This window comes from Perognathus longimembris, chromosome 1 (genome assembly GCF_023159225.1).
Source record: "Perognathus longimembris pacificus isolate PPM17 chromosome 1, ASM2315922v1, whole genome shotgun sequence".
Classification (NCBI taxonomy): domain Eukaryota; kingdom Metazoa; phylum Chordata; class Mammalia; order Rodentia; family Heteromyidae; genus Perognathus; species Perognathus longimembris.
The window spans coordinates 152,257,688-152,281,184 of NC_063161.1; the positions used below are offsets into that span (position 1 = coordinate 152,257,688).

Here is a 23,497-nt window from a genome sequence, read left to right on the forward strand (position 1 = left end):
GATAAAACCCTTTCCCACTTTAAGTTGTGCCTCGATTGATGATTCTCACTCTTGGAAGACAAGAGCTGGTTGACCCAGGTCTCCCATACTCATGCTCCTCATCTGCGCTGCCTGCCATTGGGGTGTGGGGTGCTGTGGGCAAGTGTACACACATTGCTTGTGTGTGGGGGCAAATAGTTATTTCAGTCCAAACTGTGGTCATGAGTCTTCTCATTTCTTACACTCTACTTGAACTGTCCCTCCATGGTTCTCCTCCAGGGTGAGGATGGCTCAGCCCCAGGCAGGGTGGAGGATGAAAGGCCAAAGCTCCTCATGGAAGGCACACTGGAGGAGCAGGTGGAGCGCTTGCTGTCTGCCCAGTTGATGGGAGACTCAATCTATATCCAAACATTCTTCAAAACCTACAGGAGATATGCAGATGACCAGCAGGTCATGGACCTGCTCTTCAAAAGGTGAGCACAGGACCTAGGAATGTGGCTTAGTGGTAGAGGGCCTGCCTAGCATGCATGAAGCCAGGCGGTTCCATTCCTCAGCAGCACATGAACAGGAAAAGCTACAAGTGACACTGTGGCTACAGAGGTAGACTGCTAGCCTAAAGCAAAAAGAAGCCAGGCAGAGTGCTCAAGCCCTGAGTCCAAGCCCCAGGGCTGGGAAAAAACAAAAGAACATGGTGAGCACAGCTGAGATATGATAGGACACCTCAGCTGTAGTGGGAGCCTTGAAAAGACAGCCTGGCAGTGGGGTGCTACCTCAACCCCGTCACTGGCAGTTGTCAATGTCAGGTGAATCCAGCACGGTAGTCCTGGCCTAGTCTGGGCCAGGCTCATGATTTCCAGTGTTCTGTCTAGGGCTCTAGGCTGTGCCATAGAACTCTGCTTCTCCTTGGCCTCAGAAAACAGTGTCTCACTTCAGCAAGAAGAAACCTGGTTCCCTCTGGAAAGATGGTCTCAACATAGGACTGGACAGAGCAGGGATGGCTGGGCCGGAAGGAAGGCACCAGGTCTCATCGGGTGATAATGACAAGAACTGATTGTCCCCATCCATGGCAGAGATAGGAAGTAGCAACAATGCAAGGGCTGATATCCAGGCAATGACTTTAGCAGTGGAAGGAGAACAGGACTATGCTGGCTGTGTTGGGATGGCCAGTGATGCTTGAAATCATCTACAGGTTCAGAACTTTTGAAGAGCCCACAGGCTCCTCTGGACAGAGAGACAAGCTCCCCCACCACAGCGAGGATGACATCCTTCCAGAGCAGCTCCGCAAGTGAGTGGACATTGGTCATGGGGAGGCATGTGTCTCCAGAGGGTAGAAGAATATGTATGTGCTTGGGCCTGTGGAGGGGATGCTAGGAAAACTCAGCATTCCCAACTCCAGTGTTTGTCACCAGGGCCTTGGGCTGGGAGGCTTCATCTACTGAAGGATGAAGATAGGGGGCTGGGGCTACTCTTGTTAGTCAGGTTGAGACTGAGTCTCAGGGTTGAGTCCTGTTAGAGTCCATTCTCTCCCTAGGCCAGAACATGAAGGTTTCCCCAGATCAGCATGAGGGACATCTGTTGTGGGTCAGACCCCCTGAGAGGCTGCTAGCAGTGTCTATGAGAACTCAAGGCCACCGTGTGGCAAATCCACAAGTAGAACTGTGTGGAGGTGGGCAGAAGCCATATGAATGCCAGTGAGTACAGGAGGGTTCTAGGTGTCTGACATATAGAGGAAGAAGGTGGTAGAACTTGCACAAGAGGACAAAGCTGCTGCCAGCATTTAGTTGGAGACTATCCTTCTAGTTCCCCTGCAGGTCTGGCCTTGCTTGACTGGCAACTGGCAACACAGCCAGAAAGGGCTGGTGTTATGATGGGCTGCTCTCTTCAATATCATTGATAATCACCAAGGTGGGAGGGAGATGACTGAAGCTGCTGGCCTTGATACAGATTCTGTTTCCCACCACTGCCACTAGTGCCATCTCCAGCCTCCTGAAAACCTGGATAGAATTCTAACCAGAGAACTTCCTCTGTCCCCTACAGCGTCCAGCGTCCCTGCATCCGGTGGCTACTGGCGTACCTGACACTCCATATGTATGGCAGTGACTAGCAATGCTATTTTTCTCATCTACTGGCACAGTTGAGGATCCAGGAGAACAGCCAGGGCAGGGCTATTGGTGCGAAGCCTGGGACTGAGACCCGGTCTTTGGAGGGCAGAAGGTGCAGGGCACCAGTGAGAGGAGGCTCCAAGAACTGAGGAAAGGAGAGGGAATACCAAATTAAAACGAGACAAAGAACAAAAAGAAAAACGATTCAAAAAACACTTAGAAACCATTTGGTATAAACCAACTGCACAACACTTGGGGGCAAAGGGGAAGGAGGAGGGGGGCAGCGAGGATATAAGGGAGGAGGTAACAAGTAGATGTAGAAATGTACTCACTGCCTTTCATATCAGTCTGTCACCCCTCTGTATCACAATTTGACAATTAAAAAAAGAGTAGCCATGGTTCAGAATCAGGAGAAGCCTGAATCTTTGCAGGCACATAGAAATGGAGAGATAGGATGTGTGGAAGGTCCCATGGTGGGAAAACTCAGGGAGGAGGCAGTGGTGGGACTTTTCACAGACTCAAAACAGAGGAATCATGACAAAAATCTTGTCTCCTTCTGCAGCTCCAGCAGCAGCCCCAGTGGTCCATGTCACCCCAACCTCAAAGCCATATTCTTCTGTACCAGTGAATGGGTCCCCTATGCCAGTGACAGGAGCTCCATCAGCTGCGCAAGTAGGAGCCACGTCAGCCTTGCATGTGGCTGTGGGCCTCTGGGAGCCAAAGCAACATGTGTGGAGAAGGAGCCAAGTCCACACAGGATCTGCTGCAGAGTCCTGAAGGAGCCAGGGCCGCCAGTGTGGAAGCACAGTCCTCACCCACATTGGCTTCGCTGCTCAGTGGCCAGGGAACAGCAGTGGCCACTGTGGAGCCTCAGCCCTCTTGGACCGTGGCTCTAGGACTTAGTGTGAGAGAAGTAGCCGTGGGCCTTGGAGAGGTGGAGCCATGCTACAGCTTGCCTCCTGTCCTCAGTCCCCACCCAGCACCAGAAGCCATTGCTGAGGAAGAGCCAGTGTCAGCATCCACCTTGGCTCCGTTTGTACATCCTGGACAAGCAGCCCTCAGTGAGGAGCTGGAGCTGCTTTTGCCCTTGGCTGTGCTACTCTTTATGGCTGGAGCACCAGCTGGGCTGCTCATTGTGCTTGGAGTATTGACTCTGGTGCTTTTTGCCATGAGAGCACTAGGTTCCTGTGCCTAATCAGAGCCTGCTTCCAACTTGGCTCTGAGGCTTGGGGCTGAGGCAGCTCCAGCGTGGGTTGCTCCTAGGGAGCCAGATGCCATTTTGTCTCCTGTTCTATGTCCCTGAGATCCTGACTCCAGTGCTGAGCTTCCAGTGTTTCTCATCTTGGCTCTATTGCTGGTCCTTTTGGGAGGACCAGCTGGGGTATTCTCATTCATGGGTGTACTAATTCTTGCCCTCTGTGCTATAAAAGCACTCCATTCTTGTGCCAAATTGGAGCAATCTCCCACCTTGTCTCCTGTGCACAGTGCTTATGCAGTACCTGAATATACTGCCAACATGGAGCCCTGTGTCACCTGGGCCTCGATTCTCAACCCTAGGGATCCAGCCTCCAGGGTAGAACTGGACCTTTTCTGACCTTGACTCTGTTGCTCTACCTTGTGGGAGCACCACCTCTGCTCTTGTTTCTGTTTCGAGTACAGAGTGGGGTGCTGAGTGTTCTATGAGCTGCAGCAGGTCTTGCAGAATCAGAGCCACCCGCTACCAGGGCTCTGCTGCCCTGTGCTGATGGAGCTGGAGACTCCAGGATTGCCCCATTGCCCCCACCCACCTCAGCTCCAGCTCTCAGTGCAGGAGAACCAGCCTCCAGGGTTGTGCTGGACGTCTTTCTGCCCTTGGCTGCAGTGCTGTCTCTGGTGCAAACAGCAGCTCTGGCGCTGTGCCTCAGAGGAACACTCGTTTTGCTGTTTTACATTGTAGAGAGACCAACACCCCAAACAGCACCATGCAGTGCTGAGATGGATCCCGCCTCTACAGCGGCTTTGGACCTCAGGCCTGAAGACACACCAGCTGTCAGGGCTGAGATGTAGTCTATTGCCATCTTGACTCCAATGTTCTGCCTCGAGAAGGCAACAACTTGTTATGCTCAGATGGAGGCCTCTGGTGTCTTGTCCATGCAGCTCCATGCTGAGGCACCCACTGTCAGCCTCCAATGCTTCCCCAGAGCCAGCTGCCACAGTGGCTTCCCAGCTGAGTGCTGAGGCCACACTGCCTTCCAGGCCTGGGCCACAGGCACATCCCACCTTGGCTCTTTGGCTTTGTCTGGAAAGAGCAGCTGCCTGGGGGGCCTCGCCTGGAGCCCAATTCCAGCTTGTACTTGGTGATGGAGCAGGCTCCTTTTGCTTGTGGGGACTCAGGTGGATTCTGCATCAGTTCTTGCCCAAGAAGCTTGCCACCTTCCTCTGGTGACCAGCAAGAGTGGGCGGGGCCAAGACATGCCTCCTGTCCTGACTGCCCTTCCCCACCAGGTGGCAATGCAGCTCACAAGCATGGATGTGGTGAGGGCCAGGGCAGGGCTCTGAGGGGTGGAGGCTGTATTCCTATTTCCCTGTTGCCATGGTTGATGCACGCTACCCCCTGGAGTTCAGGGATTCTTGCCCCAGTACCAATTCTAGTGCATCCAGCACATGCATGTCTAGAAAACTAGGCTCAGTGCTATCCCTCGAGTGGAGATGAGATCTGCTCCACTCTAGGAGATGTGGGGGACTCAAGCACTGGAGCAGAAGGAATGGCAGCCATGATACAGCTCACCCTCAATTGCCAGGATCCCAGTGGAGCCTCAGTATTCTCTAGGCAGGAACTGGAGGGAACCTGATATGTGCTAAGGCCAGAGTCCCAACTGTGTGTGAGTTCTTGTGGTTCTGGAGACAGACATGTTGTTGCTGGGCTAAGCAAAAGAAGGGGCTTTGGGGGCCATTAGGCTTCTGGGAGGACTGAGAAAGTGGTGCAAAACACTGGTCCCCTGTTCCCGCCGTCCTTTCCTGGGGTTCCCTTCAGTGCAAGGTAGACTGGGTGGTTGGCAGAGCTCACAAAGATCCCAGTAGGCTGGATAAGCCTTATCCAGACTCTGGGCTCCAGGCCTTGGATGTACAAGTGGGCAGGGATCCCCTTGCCTGGGCTTGGACACTGTGGTGTGTGACAGACCTAGATGCTGGCGGTCTTCCTCAGGAGCTGTTAGAGCAGGCCGTCATCAACCACTGCCTGGGGTCTATCTGGTCCAAGAGGGAGAAGAAAGGCCAGAAGCATTTGGCCCCACCATCAAGGCCATTGTGACACACTTTAACAATGTGGTGTCCTGTGTGATCAGGACCTGCCTTGCAGACCTCAGCATGAAAGCCCCAGACAGAGCAAGAGTGGTGGAGCACTGGATCCAGGAGGCCGAGGTTTGCTACAGCCGATGATCCCCAGTGACTCTCCTTCTCTCTTCCAATTTCTCTAATCTGCCTCTTGGAATTCTCATCTGTGCCCTCTGTGGAGCAACTCACTCCTTGCAGTCCCATGGGTCCTAGGAAGACTCAGGCCACCCCTGGCTGATTCCTCAATCTGTCCTGCTATTCTGGCCTTGGAAGAGCCCAAATCTTGCCTGGGTGGGCCTAGCTCCCTGCCCAAGACACGCCCCTCTCTGCATCCCACTCTTCTCCAGGACAAGAGGACAGCAGTGCCAGGGAAGGCTCACACTATCTTGCTCTCCAGGGTTGCATGTGCTGAGGAACTTCTCACTTCACACCATTGTCTCTACCTTGTAGAGCAAAGCCATTTTGCACCTGGAGAAGTCATGGCAAGAAGTCTCCAGGTGGGTGCCTATCCCCATAGTGTTGTGCCAAGATGAAAGACCACCACCAAAAAGACCACCGAGACTCAGACATTTCCGAAATGCAAAAGCAAGGCAAGGCTTTATTTAAGCGAGCTGCAACTCGGGCCTCGTCCTACCCACCGACACTGCGGAGGTTAGGAGGAAGTCCCGAGCTGTGATTACACAGGGCTTATAAAGGCAAAGAACAAGGTTACAACAATCAGGTGTGCAAGCAAGATTAGGACACAGGTACAAATCTGATTGGCTCATGGTTTAATTCTAAAATGGGGTTCACGTGTCTGGCACTTCATTTCCTCCTTTTTCTTTTTGGTACCTTGGGAGCCAATCATGGCTCCATTCTGTCGATTTCAATGGCTTGCATGTCTAGGGGATGATATAGAGGTAAGGCATGGGCCAGTAGGGCCCAATGTAGTAACCAATGGGCCTGTCACCATTTCCTACAAGAATAGTCTCTGTACCTCTGTTTTGCATGTCTCTAGTTTATCCTGCCTCATCTTCCCAAAAACAACTCTGGTCCCTTGATTTTAAAGGGGGGCTGATGGGTGAAGATCATCCATCTTCTGTAACTTCTTCAGGCTGACTCAGGGGCGTAGACCTTACCTAGCCAGGAACCTATAACCTTAGTCTACTTTACCAAGGGACTGCAGGATTACTGCAAACTGAAAATTAACTTTCATCTATACAGACTTACCATTTGCTGTATAGTGTTTAGTATAGAAATGTAAGCAACAAAATACATAAACTTCTCAGCTATGCTCTAAGGGTCGGGTGGCTATACCCGTATTCCTGAGCAAGCCCAGAACTACCTAAAATAAGGGGGTCACCTCACTTTGGAGTGAGCTGCCAAAATAACATTAACACTAGCCAGGGTAGTAAGGAAAGAATGCAAAAAGAAAATTATAACAATATTCAGTCTAACTTTCTTTTCTTGAGGTGAAGGCGAAGCGGCTGAGTTGGGTGCTTGGAGACCTCCCATGTTCCATCACGGTAGTTGTCATCCAGGGCAAAGGGGTCAGCTGGCCTGGCGTGGAAGCAATGAACCCAAGTGGCGATGCCATCTAGGGTTCCTTCCACCGTGGTTCTAAGGATTTCAGTCCCCTGGTCTGAATAAATGGGGGGTAGGGACAGAAGCAGAATCATATCTTTTAGAGTCCAATTCATTTTCTCTACCTGTCCTGCACTCTGGGGTCTATAAGCACAATGCAATTTCCAATCCGTCCCCAGTACTGCAGCTATTCCCTGACTTACTTTTGAGACGAAAGCCTGTCCGTTGTCTGACCCAATAGTGGATGGGAAGCCATACCTGGGTAGGATTTCTTCCAGGATCTTCTTAGCCACTACATTCGCAGTCTCATGCTTTGTTGGATAGGCTTCAACCCATCCTGAAAAGGTGTCTACAAAAACTAGCAAATATTTGTAATTTCTATGAAATCTACTTCCCAATACACGCCTGGCCTATTCCCACAGAGGCGAGCTCCTTTAGTAATCTGTTGATTGGGGGCATTGGCAAGCTGACAGGTCTTGCAATTTTTAACAATATACCTTTGCAGGCCTTTAACAGATCTCAATAAGGACACAATCTCAGGTCTACAAGCTTTCTTTACTAAACAGATGAATGAGCTTAAAATTCTCACTGCCAGTCAGGGCTTTGAGTAAATGCGGGGGGTGAGATTTTAATCAGTCCTCTCATTTGACAAACTTACCCTTACTAACCACTATCACAGATGACTGTCAAATTCCTGCCCAGTAGACAGACATGGGCATTGGAAAGGCATGCTTATGAACTATTCTTCTAGGACTTCCCGGCTTTAACTTTTGACAGGCTAACAGTAGTGACTCTAGGATCTGACACCATCTCTGCCATCCAAGCAGTGGCTTACTGCCTCTGGATGCTCCATCACTTTTGTCCCAGGAGGAGTGACTTTCGACTTGGACTCAGGGCCTGAGTGCTGTCCCTCAGCTCTCCAGCTCAAGACTAGCACCGTACCACTTTTGAGCTCCACACCACTCTGTTCCCAGCACTCTGCTGGCTGATTAGAGACAAGTCTCTCACAGGGACCTTTCTTTGCCCGGGCTGGCTTTGAACCGCAGATTCAGATCAATGAGTCTTATAAGGGGCCACTTTACTCCAATTATAAGCAACAAGGTGGTCCACACAGAAGTAGTTTTTAAGCATGCTCTCTTACCTGGAACTTATTAAGGGTCAGTATTAGATCTTGACAAACTTGTAGGAATCACCTGTGCTTCTCTGTGGGCCTGCTGGAAACTGTTACAAAAAACCTACAAAGAAGCTGGAATGGCAATTAAACATTTTGGTAGCCATAATTCTCCTTTTCTCACTTTGCAATAATTATTTAGGACAATTTTACTTCCAAATTTCTTATCTAGAAATGTATTCTTGATTTCCAAAGCCTTTCTAACACTAACACAACACTTTAGCTTTTATCTGCATTGGAAAAACTGAAGCTCACAGGCAATCTGAAACCAGGTGCCGCCCTTTGCTTACGGGCTGCTTGTTTCAAAAGAGCCTCTTTTTTTTTTTTTCTTCAGTCCCAGTTACTGCATGGCATGAAGACCTTTGAATTTAAACTTAGTTTAGCATCATACTGCAGTCTTGAACATGTTCACACTCACACATGCACACACACATACATTTTCAAAAGATCTTAAAGCGCGCTGAATAAGCATCGGCCGTACATTTTAAGACAAAAACCTTTAACAAATGATTTTAGCATTCTCCAGCCTCATTTTCCAGGGCTTGATAGTTTTAGTAAAACATTTTTAGTCTTAGTAAAACATTTTAGCGCACCAAACAATTTTCTGCTTAAGAAGGCTGGGTGGGGGTCCCCCTAGAGTTTTTTTTTTTTTTTTTTTTTGCGGACATTCTCACTGATTGACTGATTTTGGGCTGTCACCTGTACATCTTTCCAGTGAGCTAAAGTCAAGTCCAGGGGAGTGGAAGGAACGGTCCCCATCATCCGTTTGTCAGTCAGGCACAGTGCAAGAAAGAAACACACAAAAATAATCACAGGCACAAAGACCAGACAACACTTACAGACAGACTTAGGGAGCCGCGGCTTACAGGTTTGACTGTGTCTCTCCTGCCCCTGTGAGGAGGCAGACCACACAATCTCACTGTGCCTCTCCTGCCCCTGTGAGGGGGCAGACCACACAGTCTCACTGTGTCTCTCCTGCCCCTGTGAGGGGGCAGACCACACAGTCTCACTGTGTCTCTCCTGCCCCTGTGAGGGGGCAGACCACACAGTCTTGAGGCTCTCTCTCTCCCGTTCCTGTGTAGGAGCGGACCAGACAACCCCAAATATAGAGTGGACTAGACGGACACCCATTAGAAGGGCCTCTCGGGCCAGTCCTTCAGGTTCAGGGTGGTAGTGGGAATCCTGAGCCCCCTGTGGAGGGCTTGAGGTGTCCCCCAAGTCCCCCAGGACTGCCCATACGAGCATGTCCACTCCGGCTCGTCCTTCACTACCTACAGGTTCAGATTCAAGCGGCTGGCCTAAACAGAAAACAAAACTACAAATCACACAGACACAGACACACAGAATGAACTGCCCTATTTTCTTACCTTCAGAGTCTGGGGTCTCGGGGGTCTCTGGGGCCATCCCGGACGAAACCCCAAATTTTGTGCCAAGATGCAAGACCACCACCAAAAAGACCACCGAGACTCAGACATTTCCGAAATGCAAAAGCAAGGCAAGGCTTTATTTAAGCGAGCTGCAACTCGGGCCTCGTCCTACCCACCGACACAGCGGAGGTTAGGAGGAAGTCCCGAGCTGTGATTACACAGGGCTTATAAAGGCAAAGAACAAGGTTACAACAATCAGGTGTGCAAGCAAGATTAGGACACAGGTACAAATCTGATTGGCTCAGGGTTTAATTCTAAAATGGGGTTCACGTGTCTGGCACTTCAATAGGAGATGCTCACTGGGACACACAGGGTAGGGATCACAATCACTGAACCATGCACACAAACATCCAGGCCAGGGAGCTTGGCTGGGACACTTGCTGCATGGGACTTCCTTACCAGGCCTCAACCCCCCCCCCCCACCCCGTCCCACTGAATTTATAGTCACACACACACAGTTGTATTCCAGGAGCGAGAATAATCCATCAAGGCACAACTTAAGGTGGGAAGGTGTTTTATTTACAAAGGGATTTTATTTACAACATAAAACCTGGAACCAGAGCTACCCTCTACCTCCTAATGCTTGCCTGCGACTACCTTGTCCTGTGTGAGTTACCAAGAACCCAGACCTGAGACCTGTCCTGACCTTTACTCCAAACCTCCACCTTAATCTCCAAGCTCCCAAACCTACAGACCTCCAGACCTTCCTATAGGCCTTGCCTCTCCTCAAGCTTTAAGTCTCAAGCCACCCCACAGGTTTTAGGCTTCTCTGCCAGCCTCAGGTCTGGATGCTCCCTCAGGCCTCAGACTCTTCCCCAAACCCTAGGGTCTGTCCGCCTCTTCAGGCCTAAGGCTCCTGACTCTCCCTCAGGCCTTGAACTCTCCCTCAGGTCTAAGGCTCTGGCCGGCCCTTTAAGGCTCCCTTCTGGTCTGTGATCCGCTCCTCTGGCCCGGTTTGGCTATGCCCCTATCTTCTGGCAAGCCTGCTTGTCTCTGCTCTGGTCCTCAAGCTGGTCTGCTTCCACTACTCGATTCACTCACCTCCTCTCTCCTCCTCCTCCTCTTCTCCAAGTCTCCTTTCTCTTCTCTTCTCCTCACCCCTTATGCCCAGGCAGGCAGCCTATTTATACACTTGGGGCTTTCAAGCCCCTCCTTACTCCTGATGTATTTAATGCCCTGCTCCCTCCTATGTTCTAGGCCATGACACAGCAGGGCGCCTGATTTCTCTGCCTGGCAGGTTATTACAGCACAGAAACACATGCACACGCACATGCGCGCACACACAGGCACACACACACACACATGAGCTTAAGAGATTTCCTGTGGTAACCACCCATCTGTCCAGTGGAGATAAAGCAGAGCAGCCTAGTGGATGTGGTATGGTATAGCATTGTACCACCAAGAAGAAATTTCTAATGTCCGCTGGGTCCTTGGGACTCAGTGAGATCCTTTTGAACCCTCTGGTGTGGCTACATGGTAGGCTTGCTTCCCATTCAAAATGGAGTCCAGCTCTCTCCTCCCCCACCCTCCCAACGGTCACCTTCTCTCTGCCCCTCCTACAGAGACTTCTTGCTCACATTCCACAAGCTGGACAAAATTACTTCTCCTCACAATAACTACTCCAAGACTAGAGAGCTGCTACTAAGGGTAGGTTACCAAGTAGATAGTAAAATATAACTGACAAATAAAAAGTATGGTATGAGGACATAAAAGCATTGTGGGGGACAGGTTGGGGTCAGCGCCCTCTGGAGCGGGTTTGCATAAGTACCCTCCCTCTCTGGAGGGAGGGCAAGTTGAGAATCTGTTAGGCATGTATGCTAGTCTAGGAATGTGGAGTCCAGGAGGACTTTGGGGATGAGATGATGTGGAGGGAACAGAGGGCTGTCCAGGGAAGCACAGGTGTCCCAGGATTGAGGATTGTCCTGTGTGAGAGACAAGTATTCAAGTTTTGACAAGTATTCTGAAGGCCAAGGGAATGTGGCTGTACTTCCGCACAGTATGCTGGCCTGACTGTAGAATATCTGCCACTGACTCCTGCCCGTAGTTGTTCAGAGGCACATCCAGAGGCTGCTCTGACATGGGTCTAAACATCCAGACCCAGCATGTCCATCTGGCGGCACTATGGGACTCTGAGCCCACCTCCAGAGAAGATGCTGCTCACATTCACTCTTCAGCCTAGAGGGACCTAGCACACAGCTGCAGGTGTGGACAGACCAGGGCCGGGTCAAATAGGCCTGGCCAAGTCCTGCTAACTTAGGCCTCCCATATTCCTTGCTCCTAAGAAAAGAGCACATCTGAGGATTGCACAGGCAACTGGCCTGGCAGTCAAAACACTGAGAGGAACTCCCATAAATGGGAAATGGAGTGTGGCTCAACTGATAAAGCACCAGCCTTGAGCTTCAAATTAGAAAGACAAAAATCAGGCCCTGATCAATTAGTAGACATGAGCACAAATCTGAAAACAAAAAAGAAAAATGAGGGAAGACCAAACTCCGGGGCTTCTTTCCTGATCTCTCTGTCCACTTCCAGTAAAAGAAGAGTAGAATGCACAGACTCCTCTAAGCCTGCGCCTCTGGTGTGCACAAGCGGTCTTGAGAAAATCCCATCACAGTTGAACAGAGGCACGGTTTTCTTTCCTGACTCCTCAGCAGGGGCTCGGTAGAGACCGCAGTATTTTCTTGTGTTGTAGAACCTTGCTCTACTCAGCTGACGAAAGCCAGGACTTTGGGGTCAGAAAGGAGTTTAATAGTCCATGGCAGTATCCCTTTGTGCACACCAACTCCAAGGACCCTGACACAGAGAAGCACTAGCTGACTGCACTTGCTAAGAGGCTCAACTTCCTCTTCATAGCTGAACTTCAGGACGGTGACCATGCCAGCAGCCTGTATGACTCAGTGCACTCCTCTCTGTAGGGAGAAATCTGGAGCTCACAGGGCTGAGGAGGATGCTGGGATTTTACCTGTCCAAGGAAGACAAAGATATTTTCCAAGGTTCTGAAGAGCATGTGGAACCCCATACCAGTTAGCACAGCACCATCGGTGGCAGGCAGACAAGAGACGTGGAGTGCGCTCACAGGCTTGAGGCACAGATTACAGATGAGGAGGAAGACAAAGGGGGACAGAGCCTCAAGAGAGAACCCCCCAGCAGGGAATGCTGCAGCACAGCCTGAGCTAGAATTGGTCTGCTAGGAGGTGGTAGGTTTCCCACAGCTCAGCAGTCATTGCAGTCTCAAGACTAACAAATGGCCCTAGAGAGGTTGACAGGAGAGAGCCTGCACCCACAATCTCCTCAAGCCTGGCAGGAGACTTGCATGTTGGCCACCAAGGAAAAGCACCTCAAATGAAGTCCCAAATGGTTGAAACATATGATGAGTTACTGAGAACCAGGTCACATTGACTTAGAGCAAAGAGACACAGCCTTGCCTGACTCTGTTCACCTTTGCCCTCACTCCACAGTGTAGACAAGCAGAGGGTATTCACACTGTCCCAGATAGGACCCCTGATGAGCTAGCTGGCAGATGGAAATAGGAACTGGGCCCAGCAGAGCCAGGCTGTGGTAGAGTCCACAGTAGAGTGGTGGGCAGAGGTGGCTTATGTAAGTTTGGGCTCTGTACAAGCCTACTTAGATTAGGACGAGGGGTACTGTGGAGTCCCAGGGAGTAGGAGGGACCCTGCCCAGTGGAGGTTCCTGGTTACCCAGGATACTGTCCCTTGGGAGGCCCTGTGGGGCTGTGACCAGGCTAGGAAGCCATATGGGATCAGAAGCTGTTGGACTTAGGATCTGATGATTACCCACTTCATCCTACAGGTGCTGACCAAGGGCATCGCTCCCTGACTGGGAATATTCTTGGATGATCTTATGAGGATGGATAGTACCTTTCAGGACATCCAGGATGAGAGTATCAAGGCCCAGGTAGGGTCCTGGAGCTGGAGGACAATCTCCCCTGAGTGTCCTGAGTTCTGCCCTGCTGACAGGTTCAAGGCCATCCTCTGAGCTCAGTCCTAGCCCCCTTTGAACAGGTGACCCCCAGAGCTCCCTAAACAGGGCGTTGTGTGCACAGATTTCAGCTGGACATAAGGTCCCTCAAGGGAGAACTATGAGACCAAATTAAAGGCTGGCTTTTTAAGGACTAACAAACCTTGGCATAACAACTGCCTTTATTTCTGAAGGCACAATCCAACCTGGCCTCATGCCAGATCCGAAGCCCTCCTCTCAATATTGGTTCTCTTCTTGTGTGTGCACCCAATCCCCTCGGTCCAAGCGACGCTGGCAGGGATCCTAAGGAATGAGGGACCCCAATCTAACTCCATTACTATTTCCATTCCAGGGAAGAACACATACGATGACACTGATTGAGGTGAGTGCCAGCAGCCCGGACAGGACAGGATGGGCTGGGTCAGCAGGTGGTCTCACATGCCTGACCAGCTGCCTTTTCTGCATGGGTGCAATGGAGCACAGAAAAACTCCTATTCCAGATTAGGTAGGATATGAGGTGGCATCAGGGACAATTCCCTTTCTCTCAGTGTGAGGACATATTTCTGATTCCTTTTATCAGCACTAGGCTGGGCTTGTTGGGGCAGATCAGTGGAGGGTTGTTTGCCAGAGCAGGAAGAGGAGATAAGTCTCTCCCATAGCAGCCTAGACCTGTGCAGGCCAGCACAGCCCTATCACTGTTCTTCTGCACTTCCTGGGAATAGTCAGTGGAGAAAAACCATCACAATAGAGGGCAGAGGATGCAGATGTTGTGGGACAGGGTGGACAAGGACCTCACTAGAAGACCTGTGGTAGTGCTAAACTGGGAAGCATTGTTTCAGAAAGAGTCTCCTTCTGTGATGTAATACAATAGAAAGGGAATATCGTTTGAATTCTGCCCAGACCATTGAGGAAAGCTGCCCCTTCATGCTCAAACATCCTACCCTAGAACACCAAAAATCATATGATCAGTCAATGGGAATGACAGCAAAAGAAACTTTTTAGGAACATAATCTTTGTATAAAAAGAGAATTCAGAACAGAAGAAGATGAAATAGATGAACAGAATAGATAAGAAAGAGCTAGGGAGATGTCAGAGAACACCAGAAATTTCCACATCTTCTCTGCCAATGTATTCCTCTTCACAATTAGTGGAGCACACCCAACACCTTTGAAGGAAGACAGACAGAGTCAGAGAGTGGTTGTGAGTCACAGAGAGAAAGACAGAGATAGAGGGTCAGATGGACTGAATCACACAGGGGTACAGAGCAATCAAGCAAAAGGGGGAAGAGAGAGACAGGCAAAGAGAGAAAGAGAGAGAAAAAGACAAAGAGACATCATGTATTTCACGCCCACAGGCTACTGTGCTAACTGTCAGTTGCTCTGTTTTCTTTGTACTGAGATGAAGACACAATCAGGTGATTAGCCTAAAGGATCAGCATTGATTGTCCCTAACCTGCCATCAAACGTCTGCTAACTTCCTGCATGCTTCCCCTTGTACAGTATGCTAGGGTTCCCTTCTTCAGGAAAGATAGTCAGAGCCATAGGGAGGTTAATGGACCTGAGTGAGAACCCAAAATGTGGTAGGGGTTGAGTGCACTCTAGACATGGTTGACAGGAGACTCAAGGGCAGAGGAGACTAGAGAGAAAGAAGAGCCCTCAGGAAAGTCAAGTCCTGCTGAGTACTTGGAGCTCCCTGGGTTGGAGACCCTTGGAATGCTTGCTGTGCAGGTGGCCTGAGTGCAGGCCTGCCTGCGGTGCTCCTCACAGTCCTCCTTGTTCTCAGTAGGACAGTGCTTCTGGGAGTTGCTGTGCACTCTGGAAAGCCAGTGTCTCTTGAAGACTTGATCCTTCAGGCAGCAGGGAGCACAGGAGGGGAATCCCTGTGCCGTGTCCAGGCAGAGCTGAATGAGCTGGAATGCCAAGTTCTTTGTTGAGAAAGACAAGATAGAGTGGAACATTTTGCCTTCCCAGCCAGAGGGCCCAGGCCCTTGGGGCTCCTTTCCCTGGGCTACAGGGATGGTGGTACTCTCCCTCACATCTGGTCTCTAGGAGCTCCTCAAATGAATGGCTTGGCCCAGTCCCCATCACTGCTGCTGACTGAATTTTCTGTTCCTCTCCCACCAGAGGTGAGGATGCCTGATGATGCAAATGTGTTTGATACCATCAACTCATTGGGCAAATAAAATTTCATTCTCCAGAAGAGGATATTCTCCCAGTTTGCCAAGATCAAGAGTGGAGAGGACTTCACCTGTTTTCTCTGGAAGAGAAAAGCACAAAACCCTTAAGAAGGGCTCCAGTTGTTCTGGCCGGCCAGAGGTTTAGCAAATGTAGACTACAATGACCAAGGCCACATTCCTCTTGCGTTGACCTCCAATCCTGAAATCACTCAGAATCACTTCTCAGTAATCTCCTCAGAAGTCAATAAGACAGTGACAATGTGGCCTCAGCAACAGGCCAGCTCCCCTTGACCTCCCATCTAGGACATATTCACAAGCCTTCATATACAACCCTCCTCAATGATAGAAAGACAGTTGCAATTTGTCTCTGACCCCTCGCCCCCATTCCTTTCACCTCAAATCCAGGGCACAGAAAGGATCACTTAGTTGAAGAAAGGAATGTAGAATAAGTGAATGAGTTCCACTGAAGATGCTGGATTTAAAGCCATTATCACTTTTTCAAGTCATTATTACTGCTTTCTATAGATGCTGATCTCACACCAAAGCCCTCAGCTCCCCTCACCCACCATCACAGCATTTGCAGAAAGGTGAAGTCAACACTAGAAAATTTCCTCAACTTTATGGAAGAAGACTTGACCTTAATTTATTCCAAACCATTCGGGCATGTGATTATCTTTTTTTTTTCCAGTCCTGGGGCTTGAACTCAGGGCCTGAGCACTGTTCCTGGCTTCTTTTTGCTCAAGGCTAGCACTCTACCACTTGAGCCACAGCTTCACTTCTGGCCATTTTCTATATATGTGGTACTTGGAAATTGAACCCAGGGCTTCATGAATACGAGTCAAGAAGCACTCTTGCCACAGGCTGCATTATCTTAACAAATTTCTTAATCTGATTCTCAGTTTTTCTGGATATGATTTAGGATTTCATGAAAACACTAGGATTAAGCTATATGTCCCACACATAATAGGCATCCAATGATTGGATGCCTGAAGCCAAGGTTGAATTAGCAACTATTTATTGGGCAACACAGAGTAGGGTGCTTACAAGCTTAATATCTAGATTTAAACAGGATTATTCTTAAACTAGCTGCCATTAAGCAGGACCATTTTTGGAGCCTCAGTTTGCTTGTCTGAGAAACTGAGATAATGCTAGAGTCTAATTCCCATGACTGTTATGAAATTTCAACACCATAAAAACATTTGGACCTGCTACCTGGAATGTCTGCCACCTGGTAAACCCCCAGAAAATATGTGTTTGCTATCTATTATGCTATTAACTATTCCTAATGTTGAAATATTATTGTTGCCATATATATAAAGGGACCACAAGAGCTTCAGATTTTTGAGACGTGACTTGTATGAGGGCTGAGAACAGATGTTTCATTTTACTTTCTAGAGAAACTAATGACTTATTGTCTCCTAATGAAGAGCGTGGTCATGCAAGTGAATATGTCCACAATAGCTGGGTGCCAAAAACAGTTTTATGAGTCAGATCAATAAAGAAAGCACAGGGGTATGTGTTTTGCACATTAGGGAAGACATCTCTTTCCCTGGGTGTGTGCAGCTCTTTGGCGAGCTGGGATCTGGCAGGAATTTAGTGCCTTCTCTGTGGCCACCTTAGCAAGGTGACCGTGGGCAGGGCACAACCTGCCAAACTGCACACAGCAACCTTGCCAGACATGTGGGAAAAATAGTCAAAAATAGCTATTACCAACCCTGCCGTGGTGGGCACAGCTGGCTTTTTGGCCATTTTTGTTTTTCAGAGGTGATAAGGATTGAACTCAGGAACTCCTGCTTTTTTTTTTTTTTTTTTTTGCTAGTCCTCAGGCTTGGACTCAGGGCCTGAGCACTGTCCTTGGCTTCTTTTTGCTCAAAGCTAACACTCTGCCACTTGAGCCACAGCACCACTTCTGGCTGTTTTCTACATATGTGGTGCTGAGGAATCGAACCTAGGGCTTTGTGTATATGAGGCAACCACTCTTGCCACTAGGCCATATTCCCAGCCCCCAGGGCCTCCTGCTTTCTAAGCAAGCATTCTATCAGTTGAAGCACAATTCTGGCTACTTTTCTTCTTTCTTCAGGTTAGTTATTTTCAAAACTGTTCTTTCTGCTGGGGCTGTCTGAACGTTGATCCCCCTATTTGTGTTTCCTCCTGTCACTGAGGTCCGGAGACAGACAACCCACCACTATGCTCTGCCATTGGTTGGTTTGAGGTGGAGTCTCCCAAACTTCTTAGTGCCCAGAATGGCTTTGACTTGTAATTCTCCAATCTCTGCCTGCAAGCAGTCAGGATGATTAGCTTGGCCCATTGCAACCAAGCTTCTACGTTGCTAATCTTTTTTTTTTTTAAATTAATTCCCAACAAAATATATGTGCCTTTCCAGATCAAATAAAAAAAGAAAGCATGAACTAGTATTTCTCAGCAACTATATGATAACCCCTGCAAATCAATAACAAAATCTTATCAAGTACATAGAAAATGTGAGCAAGAGTATGCTCCAAAACTTCAAAAAGGTTTCACAATGATAGACACATCTGTTGTTGTGGTTGTTGTTGTTTTAAGAAAGCTTCTGTATTAAAAGAAACAACAAACAACCAATAGGTACCTTTCTCATTTCCCAGATGAAGATAGTCAGTGATTTTCCCAAGATATTAGAGAAATGTCATGGCAAATCTGAGATAGAGCTCAGAGGTTCAACTTTCTGGGCCAAGGGCCAGCCTTTTATAAAACAAGATTTTGACATAGACTGATGAAGACACCACTGCACTCTCCAAAATCTGTGCACTGCAAATTAAGCTCCCACCAACAGTGAGAGCCAAGAGCAGTTAGTCACTGGGCACAGCCCTTGCTGACCTGAAAATTGGACACTTACCACCTCCAGGAGTTACTGTCCACATACTCTTTATCCCTGGAGATTCGAAATGGGTGGTACATATGCTCTCTGCCATGGAAACTGGGAGAGCAACCCCCGTCCTTCTATTTTCTGGAAGTTTTTGTGAAACAGGTGTAAATGGGACACAATAGCAATGTCTTCTTGATGGGGTCAGAAGCTATGGATGCCCCAAACTACATATTATGTTAACTCTCTAACTATATGTTCTTAGATTAACCATTCAGAGGATACCATAAACTGTTGTCTCAGCATGCTTTTGGTCTTTTCTGGTCATGGACAGTAGGTTCAAAATACAGAGTTTCCATTAAAATGTCAATAAAATATCAGACTCATGTGCATAAAAAGAAGAAAAAGAGGGGAGTCGTCACCAAAGACATGGAAAAAAAAAGAGATACAAGTACAAGCTAATTTAATACATTTGTACAGATGAAGGCTCTCATGCAAGATATGAGTGCTTATGAGATGAAGTTGAAATGCAGCTAAATTTGTGATGAATCACATATTGTACTAGGTATCTATTTCGTAATCTAAATATAAGCCTTTATCAAAATGTATACCCTCGAAATGGATTTGAAAACTAGATTCCCTGAAGTCTTCAGTTTTAACTGTCTAATAAATTCTTCTAAGATAAAAGGAAGCTCTGTCACTTCTAAAATGACAAAATAAAGAATGATTTCCTCACTTTTCCCAGGAAACACATTACACACTCAATATTTTCCTTCAATATTTTCCTATTATCTTTGGCTTCATTCAACATTCATTCATTCATTCATTCAGTTAGCATCCCTGGCCCATCTCCTTGTCTACTGCCAGGAGATAGTTCTGTTACTGACCTCCTTTAGCCTTATAATCTGATTGGGCTCAACTTCTAGTGCTATTGCCATTTCTGAAAATCTCCTTTCTTCTTTAGATGGAGAGATGGGCAGGAGGGTAAATAAACACCACAGTCCTACCTTTTTCAGCAAGTTCACTTCTCCTACTTGCAGCTACCCAGAGGCGACCATGCTCTGAAACTATTAAATGGAAAACTCCAGAAATTCACAATTTGTAAGTGTTGAATCCTCCAGAAATGTTTGTGAGAAAACAAACATTAAAATAGTGTTGTAAGTAAATCATATCAAAAGTTTTGCATGTTGAGTCTGCTATTGTTTTGTTTTTCTTGGGGGCACTGCTGGCTCACACTTGGCATCCTATCTACTTGGGAGATAAAGATGAGAAAGATCACAGATGGAGGACAAAAAAAAAGTACAGACAAAAAGATTACATGACCTTATCTCCATGGACAGCTAGGTGTGGAGGCATGTAACAGCCGTCTCAATCTATGTGGGAAGCTGAGATTGAGAAGACTGCAATTTCAGGCCGTCCCAAGGAAAAAAACCCCACCAGACCGCCATGTCAACAGAAAAGGCTTAGCCTGGCAGTGTGTGCCTGTCATCCTAGGTATATGGGAGCTTAAGTAGGGGTGTGTGATCCAGCCCACCAGGGAAAAAAAGAGACTCTATCTCAAAATAAACTGCAGCAAACTGGCCTAGAAGTGTGGCTCAAGAATTCTAGTGGCATAGAGCCTATCTCACAAACAGGGAGTCCTGAGCTTAAACATCGGCAAAGTCCTGAGTTCAAAAGTCAGAAAAACCAAAAACCAAACAAATCACACGCTTGCCTACATGAGGGTTGACCTGCGAAGCAGTTTCCATACTGAGCATTCCCATTCTCTAGACAAGTTTGATACCACGATGAGCAGGGCTCAATGCTGCCAAGGACAAGCAGGAGGAGAAAGGACTGGCCCACAGAGAGAAAGGAAAATGAGTCCAACTGATGAAGGGACGCAATATTAATAAAATGATTCTGTAATTCCAGAGCCATGGACAAAGGACCTATGGGTTCCTAAGATTTTCCAGATCCCCAATTTGATTCCAATTTCACATCTTTCCTTACCACATTTTCAAAAAGTCGAAATTGCCTTGAAGTTCTTTCAAACAGACTTTTCTGTTCTTGAGGCCATAATTTGCCAGTTACTTGGTGGTTCTCCCTTCACCACTGATAACTTTAGCATTGATTCTCTGTCTTGGTTTAACATTATTTGCTGGTCATTAAAAATGAACTCAACACCAATAGAATCTATAGCCCATCTAATTAGCACCTTGGATTCCAGGTCTCCACACTCTCTCAACTTGCTCCATCTCAAGTCACCCCTTGGTCGGTCTTAGCACAGATACTTCCTTTACCAATAATTGTACCAACCGGGAAGATGATGTTAAATATCTCCCTTTTCATTGTCTTCTCTTCCAGTTTACTTAATCCAGTTCTAATGTTCCTACTATTTTACAGTTGATATTCTAGTTACAGATAGTGTCCCTTTGACAAGACATCATTTATCACCTAATTTGCTCTTTCCACCCGTGATGACCAACATTTTATAGTCCAGGATATAAACCACCTTGTTCTCAAAAATCCTCAATTATTTTCCCTCTTTTACTTTTCTTAAGCAAATATCCCATCTCTAAGTAAATCTAGAGTTTTTCTTTTTTGAAATATTTTAATTTTTACGTTGAATATTATAAGTGGTGTGCAGAAGTGCTACAGTTACATAAGTCAGGAAATGAGTTCATTTCTTTTTGAACAGTGATGCCTATTCTCTCATTTTCTAACGATGGCTACAGATCAGTACCTTAGTATCATTAGACATTATCAAGCAACAATATTTTCTTTCACTAATATTAATATTTAATAGGTACATAGCATTAACAGACAATCCCATGCAAATGCCCACTCCTCTACTTCTCAAATTCCAGCTAGATACTACATAATGCTTTTCTACACCTATAAACCCACTGCCATCACTCTGGGTGGATGCCATCCCACCTTCCCATAACCAAGGTATTTCCTGCTTGATGTGTGCCACTTCCTGTCTTGAGACAGGAACTTAGGAGCCCAAACACCTGGTGGTCTAGCAGGAAGCAGCCCCAAGGGAATCTGGAGATCAGTGTCTAGGGGGCTGGGAAACCCTAAGAAGCCTAAGATTATGTCCAGGGTCACAACTGGGTGGGGGGAGGCAGTGTGCTTAGGACCCCACATGTAAAGATAGCCCCCAAATAGGATGCGTCTGCCCTCAGATCTCTCCGGGGACAGTGGGCTAGAGGATTGGGGCCAGGCTGTCCAGTGGAGGCCCGAACAGAGCATGAACAGGGGATGCTGGACAAGTGTGGCCAGAAGGGCTCATGGGAAGAACTGCAGGGCCATGACGTCACAATAGCTTACTGGACGTAGAACCCTGGTCCTTCCAGTAACCCTCACAGTCCGCTCAAGACGCCCATCGTGCGATTGTGTGGATCGTGACTGTTGAGAAAATGTTTCGTTTTTTTAAGTGTATTAGTCGCGGCCCAGGCCAGGAAGAAAGGCGGCAAGGGTGCTTGGGGCGTGTCTCTCCACGCTGGATGCATCCTGGCAGCCGCTTCCGCCTCTCCAGATTTTTCCGCAGGACCTCACAGGTGACATGGGGTAGGGGAGGCCAGGACACAGTGTAAAGATGGGCCCCAACAGGGAAACCCCGCCCCCTGCCCTGTCCCTGCCTGGGACATAGAAGGGGCGTGGCATTAGGCTGCCTCAGGAGTAAGGGAGGGGCTTGAGAGCCCTGAGTGTATAAATAGGCTGCCTGCCTGGGCATAGGGATGGAGAAGAGAAGAGCAGAAGAAAAGAGTAGGTGGGCAGTAAAGCAGGCAGGCCAGAAGAGGAGAGCAACCATCCCAGCCGGGCCGGTCTGTCCCTAGGAGCGGAGAGTCCACAGCCTTAGGCCTGAGGGAGAGTCAAGGGCTGAGGCAGAGTCCACAGCCTTTGGCCTGAGAGACAGTCCGAAGCTTAAGGCCTGAAGGAGAATCCGGAGCCTGAGGCCTGAGGGAGAGTCCCCAGCCTGAGGCCTGAGTGATAGTTCGGAGCCTGAGGCCTGAGGGAAGTTCTGAGGCCTGAGGGAGAGTGTGAAGCCTGAGGCCTGAGGGAAGTTCTGAGGCCTGAAGGAGAGTCCAGAGCCTGAGGGCTGCAGAGAAGGAGAAGGCCTGTGAGGATGCTTGAGGCTTAAAGCCCGAGGTGAAGCAAGGCCTGTAGGAAGGAAGCTTGTTCTTCTGGAAGTTTAGAGGTTTGGAGGCTGAGGTGGTTGGAGATTAAGGTGTGGAAATTCAGAGTTCAGGGCAGGACAGGTTTCAGGTGTGAGATCTGGGTAGCTAGCCCAGGGCAAGATAGTCTCAGGCTAGCAATTGAAGATGGAAGGCTGCATTTGAAGATGGATGGTTCTCGGTTTTATATTGTATGTAAAAATCCCTTTTTAGATTAAAACCCCTTCCCACCTCAATTGATTATTCTCACTCTCGGGAGACAACAAGAGCTGGTTGACCCAGGTCTCCCATCTTTATGCTCCTGACTTGCCGTGCCTGCCATAGGGGTGTGAGGGTGCAGTGGGCAATTTAATACACATTGTCTGTGTGTGGGGGGACAAATAGTTATTTCAGTCAAAACTATACGCATGAGTCTTCTTGTCATTTCTTACACTGTACTTGAACTGTCCCTCCATGGTTCTCCAGGGTAATGGCTCAACCCCAGGCAGGGTGGAGGATGAAAGGCCAAAGCTCCTCACAGCAGGTACACTGGAGGAGCAGGTGGATTGCTTGGTGCCTGCCCAGTTGATGGAGGACTCAGTCTACATCCACACCTTCTTCAAAACCTACAGGAGGTGTGCAGATGCCCAGCAGGTCATAGACCTACTTTTCAAAAGGTGAGCACAGGACCTAGGAATGTGGCTTAGTGGTAGAGGGCCTGGTTAGCATGCATGAAGCCCCGGTGGTTCCATTCCTCAGCACCACAGAAACAGGAAAAGCTACAAGTGACTCTGTGGCTACAAAGGTAGAGGGC

General features: G+C 48.3%; 1 long non-coding RNA gene across 1 annotated transcript; it reads left to right on the forward strand.

Moving 5' to 3' along the window:
- The first annotated feature begins 205 nt into the window (after window positions 1–205).
- On the forward strand, window positions 206–23,340 carry LOC125356315. The gene is made up of 4 exons (XR_007211867.1): window positions 206–285; window positions 8,847–8,851; window positions 12,611–12,612; window positions 23,228–23,340. It is a non-coding gene; the product is annotated as an uncharacterized LOC125356315 (long non-coding RNA).
- Window positions 23,341–23,497: the final 157 nt, after the last annotated feature.